Here is an 8,902-nt window from a genome sequence, read left to right as displayed (position 1 = left end):
ATTACGCATATCCTGCGGGTAGTGGTCTCCACCTACTATTTGGCAATGAAGTTCTCTACAGACTTCGGTGTGGGGGTAGCACGGGGCGACCAGCTTGAGTCCCGCAAGTGTTATGTTGCCGCCCTGAAGGGAAAAACCAAGGCAGCTGATGACCTTGAACTGGAGCGGCCTACGGAGCAAGGCGAGGAACGAGCTTCGCCCATAGAGGAAACAGTCGCGATCCCAACTTCGGCCACGGACCCAACTCGCATGCTACAGATCGGTGCTTCTGTCAAGGAACCTCTACGAACCGAACTGGTGAGTTTTTTACTTCAAAATTTATATATTTTTGCATGGTCCGCGGCCGATATGCCCGGTATTGACCCCAGCCTTATAACTCACAAACTTAATACTGACCCTGTAGTCAGACCCATTAGACAGAAGAAGCGCAACTTAGCCCCAGAGCACTGGAGGGCGGTCGATGAGGAGATCGAAAAGCTCCTCGCAGCAGACTTCATAAGGGAAGTTCATTACCCGAGCTGGGTATCCAACCCAGTGCTAGTGAAAAAGGCAAACGACAAGTGGCGCATGTGCATCGACTACACCGACTTGAACCGAGCTTGCCCGAAAGATTGCTTCCCCCTCCCCAGAATTGACCGCCTAGTGGACGCGACCTCGGGACATGAGTTGCTAAGCTTCTTGGACGCCTACTCGGGCTACAACCAAATCAGGATGGACCAGTCCGATGAGGAAAAAACCAGCTTCATAACCGAGTTCGGCTTGTACTGCTACAAGGTCATGCCCTTCGGATTGAAAAATGCTGGGGCGACCTTCCAAAGACTTGTAAATAGGCTATTTCGGCCCTTAATTGCCACAAAAATAGAATGTTATGTAGACGACATGGTCGTCAAGACGCAGTTTTCACAGGAATTAATACAAGACTTAGATTCTGTCTTCCAAATTCTGCGTCGATTTAACATGAAACTGAACCCAAACAAGTGTGTCTTCGGTGTCACCTCGGGTAAATTCTTAGGGTACATTGTCAACCGGTGCGGTATTGAGGCCAACCCAGACAAGATAAAGGCCATCCTAGATATGAGACCACCCAGAAAAGTAAAAGAGGTTCAGAGGCTAAATGGTCGCATATCCGCTCTGAGCCGCTTCATGTCCAAATCAGTAGACCGCTACCTGCCTTTCTTTAAAGCAATCAAAGGCAAAGGGTTCGAGTGGACCCAAGACTGCCAGCTCGCGTTCAACGAGCTAAAAAACTACCTCGCTAGTGTGTCGATTTTAGCCCGGCTCGATGAGGGCAAGGTCTTGGAACTGTACCTCTCGGCAAGCGACGATGTGGTCAGTTCAGTACTTATAAAAGAAGTAGATCGGGTCCAACGACCCATCTATTATGTTAGTAAAATTTTGCAGGGAGTAGAGACAAGGTACCCGCAGATAGAAAAGTTAGCATACGCACTGGTAATAGCAGCTCGGAAACTCCACCCATATTTTCAGGCTCACATTGTCATCGTCTTGACTGACAAACCACTGAGGCAAGTCTTACTCAAGCCTGAGGTTTCCGGTCGGCTGACGAAATGGGCAATCGAACTCAACGAGTACGACCTCCAATACAAGCCACGAACTGCTATTAAGGCCCAAGCCTTAGCAGATTTTATCGTCGAATGCACATTCAACCTCGAAGTCCCCAGGTCGGGCGAGCCCGAGATCCCCAATTCGGGTGAGCACGGAGCTCCCAAGCCAATAGAGTCTGAACCCCGTGAAGTAGTAGCTAGTGTGGCATCTCTCCTGGTTAGGACAAACGCGAACTGGGATGAGGAGCCTTGGATCCTTCACGTAGATGGCTTCTCGAACCAACAGGGCAATGGGGCTGGAATAGTATTACGCGGCCCAGGTGGCATGAAACTGGAATACGCACTACGCTTTGAGTTCGCGGCATCCAACAACGAGGCGGAGTATGAGGCACTGATAGCTAGACTGAACCTAGCGCAAAAAGTAAGGGCAAAAACACATAGTTATCTGTAGCGATTCCCAGCTTGTAGTCAACCAGGTTATGGGCGAATATGAAGCATGCGAGTTGACTATGATCGCCTTCTTAGCAAAAGTAAAGGAGGCTCTGCTCAACTTCCAATCACACTTCATCAGGCAAATACCGAGGTCAGAGAACACTAAGGCCGATGCCCTGTCCCGGTTAGCCAGCACGAGTCACAACACCATGAGAACCATGTACATAGAGGACTTACCTCGACCTAGCATTCTCGGTGGGGCAGAGGAAGTCGCTCCCGTCCTTAAAGTAGAGCCGAGCTGAATCGACCCACTCGCGAGCTTCTTGCTAGATGGAACCCTCCCTGCGGACCGCAATGCAGCCAAGAGGGTGCAGTGCCAGGCAGCCAAATACGTCTTAATAGACGAACGGCTGTACCGACGGTCCTACACGCTACCCTACTTGTGCTGCTTGCGACCTACCGAAGCCGAGCTCGTACTTCGTGACACTCATGAAGGTCTGTGCGGCGAGCACTTGGGAGGCAGAGCCCTCGCTCAAAAGGCACTTCGACAAGGGTACTACTCGCCAATGATGAAGGCAGAGGCCATTGAGCTCGTCAAAAAGTGCGACAAGTGTCAGAAGCATGCCAATATCCACCATTAGCCTGCTGCCGACCTCGAGTACCTCACCAGTCCATGGCCCTTTGCGCAATGGGGCATCGACCTCCTGGGGCCATTCCCGCTAGCAACAAGTGGGAGGAAGTTCCTAATGGTAGCGGTAGATTACTTCACAAAGTGGATAGAAACTGAACCTCTAGCAACAGTTACAGCCCGAAACATACAGAATTTCTTTTGGAAGAATATAATATGTCACTTCGGGCTACCTCGGGTACTGATCTCCGACAACGACAATCAGTTTGAGGATATCAAGTTCCAAGAAGCCCGAGCTCTCCCTTAGGCCCCAAGCCTTATGAATACAAAGGGCAACGACCCGAACTAGCCTGCCTCATGGCAGTTCAGGCCACACCTCTATCCGAACTCAAGACTTAACCTCGCACACCACTCCAGCACTTCGCCTCCAGGACACCGAACTGAACAAACCACACCGTACCTGACACCGAAGGAGTCCGTATCCAGGGGCGGTGCACCTGACTGACTTGGGATCTGACGCTTGACAGCCGCACTCCAACGGCCACCTGCCACCGCCATCTCCAGTTACAAAGACGGCTCCGACAAAGAGCAGTGACGGTTCTGTCCCAGCAGAGGAGATGACACCCGAACTGGCAGAAGCACATAAGTAATCATACCCGACCTGACAAAAGCCTAGGAGTGAGTGCGCGAAGTGGTTATAAAAGGCTCTTTACCCCCCAAGAACAAGGTATGTGAACTTTGCGCCATCTGGTTTTATCTTGCCTTTGAGAGAATATTGACTTGAGATTCGGAGCAATCTCACCAGGTTCCTCCCCGGAGACTCCCCACTGTCTTCTCCATTTCAGGCCCCCTGTTGCTCCAGTCGAAGGCAAGGTCGTTGACAGCTAGGACCGGTCGGATTGTGCACCATCCCCATGTGACTTGTAATTTTTTTTAAATCCAATACTACCCTCAATCTCTCCTCTCTTCATTTTCCCTTTTCCTCGCTTCAACTTTCTTTTTTTGCCCTAATCGTAGCGGGTGCAGCGGCAGCTCTAACACCAATGACTAAGTGGTAGCCCCAAAGTAGTTGGGGCTGGCTCCATCGACTAAAGCTTCTTTATGTTTGACAAACTCAAATTGTGATTTTGGTTGGGAACTCCGTAGTTGCTAATTCGAATTCACATATTGGAGAGAGAGAGAGAGAGGGAGAGAGAGAGGATCAAAGATGGGAGGGGATGGACACAACACGACGAGGCTGATGTTGGATGTTGGGAAGGAGGTCGAAGTAGGTGAGGAGGCGTGGGCGATGAAGTGGTGGGGTGGAGGAGAATGAGAACAGAAACCTTCACGGGGATCACGAAGCCCCATCACCATCATCTTGCTGTCGTTGTTGCTCTTTCGCCCCATCTGATTCTCCAGCATTCCCAAGTCGAAGCTCTCCACATCCAAACACAGCCCTATCGTGTCGTTACTTTGGATCAATGACCAATTCCACCTACCGTTCCCGTGGTCTAGACTGATAGTGGAAAGCTGGAGTATTAACAACGGTCATTAACAGTGGAGAAGACCACTCCATTCATTCAGGCTATATTTATAGCCTTATGGTGCTACAAACTGGGAGTAGAAATAGGAACTACTGCCCCTTAATCTTAGGAGCTTATCAACAAAAAAAACAGAATGCACTTATCTAGGAACAGAATTGAAGACTTATCTAATGCACTTATCTAGGAACAGAATTGAAGACTTATCTATTCTAACAGAATTAAAACTGAATGGATAAGGCTTATCCCAACTAAGAGCTAACATGACCGGGTCTTCTGCTGCTATCCACTTTGACCGGGTCTTCGGCTGCTGCATGCATGCACGTATCATTTTCCTCCCCCCCTGAAGGACCCTTGTCCGCAAGGAAGTCGGGATAAGATTTTCTGAAGCGCCATTCATTCTCCCAGGTTGCATCCTCAGCTGGCGCCCCAATCCATTTGACCAAGACTTCGGATTTTGGGCGGTATTTGCCCTTGTGAATAATACGACGATCCAGGATTGCTTCCGGTTGGGGTAGGATGGTCGAAGTATCCGAGATTGGAGAAAGCTGAGTGGAAGTAGGGGTGATGGGTCCCAAGTGCTTCCGCAGCAAACTGACATGAAACACATTGTGGATTTGAGAGCCGGGGGGCAAGGCTAAGCGGTAGGCTATTGGACCAATCTTCTCAATGATTGGGTACGGCCCAAAATAACGTGGGGCGAGCTTCATGGAACACCGAAACGCCACCGAGGTCTGCCGGTAAGGCTGTAGCTTCACATACACGAAGCCACCTGCTACGAACGAGATTGGCGGTGGATGATGTCCCGGTTCTGGTCATTTCATCCGGTTCCGGGCTACCTAGAGGTTATGTTGTAGCTCGCGTAGGATGATGTCCCGGTTACGCAAGTATTCGTCAACTGCCCCTACTCGAGCTGTACCCGGTACATAGGTCAGGAGACTAGGGGGTGGGATTCCGTAGACTGCTTCGAAGGGTGTCATTTTGGTGGCAGAGTGAGTGGAGGTGTTGTAGCTGTATTCTGCCCAAGGAACCCACTCTAACCATTTTCGCGGCTGGTCTCCTGCAAAGCACCGTAGATATTGCTCCAACGTCCGGTTAACAACTTCAGTTTGCCCATCGGTTTGGGGATGGTAACTTGAGCTCATACACAATTTCGTCCCATGCATCTGAAAAAGTGTCTGCCAGAATGAGCTGATGAATACCTTGTCACGGTCGCTAACAATGGATGTTGGTACTCCGTGTAGGCGGACAACGTTGGCAACAAATGCCTTCACGACTGTGGTGGCAGTGAATGGGTGTTTTAAGAGAATGAAGTGGGCATATTTTGTCAACCGATCCACAATTACCATGATAACCGTGTACCCATTGGAGGGAGGCAATCCTTCGATGAAGTCCATGGAGATGTCTGTCCACATTTGAGTAGGAATTGGTAATGGCTGAAGCAATCCCGTTGGTCTCATGCAATCTGTTTTGAAGCGCTGACATACGTCACATTGTTGCAAGAACTCCTTCATCGTCCGACGCATGTGGGGCCAAAGGAAGTTGTGCTTGATGCGAGAGAGGGTCTTATGAAACCCAAAGTGTCCCCCTACAGGGGATGAGTGGCAGTCTGCCACCACCTTTGAAATCAAGGTGGAGGCGGGGCTCAAATAAATCTTGTCCCCCTTGAACCATACCCCATCCCGTTGAAGCAACTTGTGGGAGGGTCGCCTTTTCATCAATTCCCCATAAAAGGTGTCTTGTTTGACCTCTTCTTGTAGCGTCGGCCACCAGTCTGCGTGTGGTATAGAGATGGAAAGAAACTGAAATTCATCCATACGTGACAAGGAATCCGCACCTTGGTTCTCAGCCCCTTTTTTATACTCGATGTCATAGTCGTAGCCCAGTATCTTTGGCAGCCACCGCGTTTGTGCCGGTGTGGTTATCCTCTACTCGAGTAAATATTTAAGACTTTTTTGGTCGGTGCGAACTGTGAATGGTTTCCCAAGTAGATATGGGCACCATTTCTTAACGGCTTTGACAATAGCTAACATCTCCTTCTCATAGGTGGATAATGCCAAGGCTGAACCTTTCAATGCTTCACTGAAGTAGGCCACCGGTCGGTTTTGCTGGATGAGGATGGCGCCAATCCCGGTTCCACTTGCATCGCATTCAATCACAAACCGTTGGGAGAAATCTGGTAGATGTAGGATTGGCGGTGAAGTGAGTGCCTTCTTCAATTGCTGAAAGGCCAGCTCTGCTACCTCATTCCATTGAAATCCCCCTTTGGTCAACAGTTGGGTTAAGGGAGCTGCAATGCTTCCGAAGTCGCGGATGAACTTCCGGTAATATCCTGCTAACCCGAGGAAGCCACGGACCCCCTTTGTTGATGTCGGTGTAGGCCATGCGAGAACAACTTGTATTTTGGCTGGATCAACGGACACGCCTTGTTCTGAAATCACATGACCCAAGTACTCGACCTGCGAAACCCCAAATTGACATTTTGACATTTTTGCAAATAATTTGTTAGAGGATAATACAGTTAGAACAACTCTCAAATGAGATAGGTGGTCTTCCCATGATTTAGAATAAACCAGAATGTCGTCGAAGAAGACCAAAATAAATTTCCGGAGGTATGGGCGGAAGAGGTCGTTCATGAGGCTTTGAAAAGTTGCAGGTGCATTCGTCAAGCCCAACGGCATCACTAAGAACTCGTAATGCCCTTCATGTGTTCGGAAAGCCGTTTTAGGAACGTCTTCTTCTTGCACTCGAATCTGATGGTATCCCGACCGTAGATCTAGTTTGGAGTAAAATTTGGTGCCATAGAGCTCATCTAATAATTCATCAATCACGGGAATGGGATACTTGTTTTTAATAGTGATTTCGTTCAGTGCTCGGTAATCCACGCAAAACCGCCAAGCTCCATCAGCCTTCTTCACTAGCAAAACCGGCGATGAGAATGGGCTATTGCTTGGTCTTATCAGCCCTGTCTGCAAAAGCTCCTTCACCATCTTCTCTATTTCGGTCTTTTGGTAATACGGGTATCAATATGGCCTCACACTCACCGGTCCTTTGTCGGGAAGCAGTGCAATCCGGTGGTCATGTGGTCGTTTAGGAGGCAGGCTTGTGGGCGGCTCAAACACATGGGAAAATTCAGTGAGAAGGTGGTCCATCTCGGGTGGAAGAAAACCTGGTTGGCCACTGCTATGTGAAGGAACTATTTGAAAAAAAAATCCCGTACCTTGTAACCCATTGCATTCCTTGTTGGTTAAGGCTTCGATGCTGGCTCGTCCCAATCCTTGGAAGGTGCAAGAGAGTCCCTCCTTTTTGAACGTCAAGGTTAGTTGTTTGTAATCCATCTCGATGGGTCCAAGCGTCTCTAGCCACTGTACTCCCAACACCAACTGGCATGCTGCGACGGGAAGAACATAATAGTCAGCGGTATCGGGGTGTCCTTGAATGGTGAGGGTGAGAGATCGGCACTGCCCCATGCACTCGATCTTTTCACGGTTGGCCACCATAACTTGAAATTTCTTGTCTCGGTTCACTGGCAACCCAAGCTTGGAGACAATGGCTTGGTCAATGAAGTTGTGGGTGCTGCCGTCGTCAATTAATACGGTTTGCGGGTGCTCAGCTCCTGCAATAGCGTGGAAGGAGATTTCAGGGATGGCTTCTTGGTTTTCCTCCTCTGATTCGACAGTCTCCGCATCCGCCGGTTCCGGATCCTCAATCATGAACAGTTGTGGACGTGCACAACGGTGGCCGGAGGTGAACTTCTCATCACAGTAGTAACACAGCCCCTTCTCACGACGTTCTCGCGCCGCCTGGTTGGTGAGTCGCCGGAATGTTGGGGAAGGAGCACTGGAAACCTGGTTCGCGCGCGAGGTTGGTGGAGGCCCAAGTACACCGGCCATGGGGTTGGACGACGCCTTCTGGGTTGTCATGGCTGATGGGGATCGAATCGGTTGGCTAGTTCTCCGCTGTAAGTGATTTCGTTCCTCAATTAACCGGGCCACTCCAATCGCCTCTATCAAAGTTCGAGGCTGCTTGATCTTCACATCTAAACGAACGTCATCACGAAGTCCTGCAATGAAACAGCCAATGAGAAAGCTCTCGGGCAGGCCGTCAACTTGGTGAGAGAGCCTCTCGAAGGCTTCTTGATAAGCCGTCACAGTGGTGGTTTGCTTTAGGCGGGTTAATGCCTCTGATGGGTCCTCGTAGTCGGTGGGGCCGAACCGTTGTAACACCGCTTTGGAGAGTTCTTCCCATGAGAGCGGTCCGCGATGCTTGGTCAACCACCTGTGCCACTGTAAGGCGATGCCTTCCAAATGGAAGGAAGCTAGCTGCACCTGTTGGTCCGGAATAATATTTTGAAATTCAAAATACTGCTCGGCCTTGTAAATCCAACCGCCCGGATCATCCCCATTAAATTTTGGGAATGACAGCTTGACGTGTTGATGAGGGTGGTCATGGGTGGAGCTTGAACGAGAAGTATGGGGGTGTGAGGATTCTTCATGGGCGAAGGGGTTGGTCTCGGGAGTGGTTCGTGAGGCTCGAAGGGCTTGGAGTTCAGTTAACACTGCTTGTAAGACAGTGTTCATTTGGTCGAAGCTCGACTCATGTCGTGCTAAGGTTTCATTGACCTCATTGCGGAACTCCACGTTAGTCTTTCCACGGGTGTCCATGGTCGAACCGGCTCTGATACCAATGATACGCTCAAGTTATCTAACAAGAGGGAGAAGGATCTAGAATAAGGAGAAGAGAGAGAGAGAGAGTTT

The sequence above is a fragment of the Nelumbo nucifera genome, chromosome 3, assembly GCF_055504915.1.
Source record: "Nelumbo nucifera cultivar China Antique chromosome 3, China Antique-T2T, whole genome shotgun sequence".
Classification (NCBI taxonomy): Eukaryota; Viridiplantae; Streptophyta; class Magnoliopsida; order Proteales; family Nelumbonaceae; genus Nelumbo; species Nelumbo nucifera.
The sequence above is the reverse complement of the archived record's forward strand: the minus strand, read 5'-3'. Positions refer to the sequence as shown.